This window comes from Grammomys surdaster, unplaced genomic scaffold (genome assembly GCF_004785775.1).
Source record: "Grammomys surdaster isolate TR1022 unplaced genomic scaffold, NIH_TR_1.0 334, whole genome shotgun sequence".
NCBI lineage: Eukaryota > Metazoa > Chordata > Mammalia > Rodentia > Muridae > Grammomys > Grammomys surdaster.
Genome location: NW_021604753.1, coordinates 418,052 through 419,041, shown reverse-complemented (window position 1 = coordinate 419,041; position 990 = coordinate 418,052). Strand labels below are relative to the sequence as shown.

Genomic DNA, 990 nt, shown 5'->3' with positions numbered 1-990 from the left:
GGAGAGGAGAGGAGAGGAGAGGAGAGAGCTAGAGAATGAAGATTGTAAACCCATTATACTGTGGTAGCTGCCACATTGGCTATGGGTACATTTAAGAATATCCATTATTATTAGGAAGATTAATTATTTTGAGAATAGTAATGATGACAATAGAGAACTTAATTATAACATTTAACAAACTAGGTCTGCTGTTGTACTAAGTGTGCTCCAATTTCTGGCCGTAACCATATTGAGTCTCTGATAATCAGCTTGACCAAACTAGGGTTCTTTAGCTGTGGTGTGGGCTATCCTTGATGACAGCACACACTCCAGGTGCTAGCACCCCGGGAGATATCTCTGGGTGTCTTTCTTTGGTGAACCTCAATCTCCACCTAGCCACCAAGCAGAACAGACAGAGCGCTGAGTCTTCTAAAGTCCTACTTTAGTAACTCTATTTGGACATGGGGCTAGAGATACAGCCACAGAGTCTTTCCTCTGAAACTCTAAGACTTCTGAAACGAAAAGCAGCCACACTTCATTTCATTAACTCCCCTTTAACAACTTCTTGAGGTAGAAATGACTGCTCTCAGGAGAAACCTGGGCACATTAGATGAGAAATTGAGAATAAGAGCCCAGGTCCACATTCCTCTCTTACTGGATGAGTTACCTCTCCAGCCAAAATATGAGGGGAGCTGCCTAGTCTTACGGCAACTCGACATGCCATGTTCGCTTGATATCCCTGGGAGGCCTGCCCTTTTCTGAAGGGAAATGGAAGAGGCGTGGATGGGGAGGAGGGCAGGTAGCGGGGAGAGACTGGGAAGAGAAGAGGGAGAGGAAACTGTGGTAGGGATGTAATATATGAAAGAATAAATAAATAAAAAACAACCCATATCTGAAACTCTCCAGCCCATTGGCTGGTATTCTGTCCTCCTTACATCTATAACCAACGTATGCATTTCAACCAGAAGCTGCCCTTCCCTCTCAGATGCATTTCAACCGGAAGCTGCCCTT

At 44.5% G+C, this 990-nt stretch overlaps 1 protein-coding gene across 4 annotated transcripts in view; it reads right to left on the bottom strand.

Annotated features, from left to right (window-relative positions):
- Myh11 (myosin heavy chain 11) overlaps window positions 1-990 on the bottom strand; it is a 98,552-nt gene that overhangs the window by 29,545 nt on the left and 68,017 nt on the right. The gene's annotated exons all lie outside the window — the stretch shown is intronic.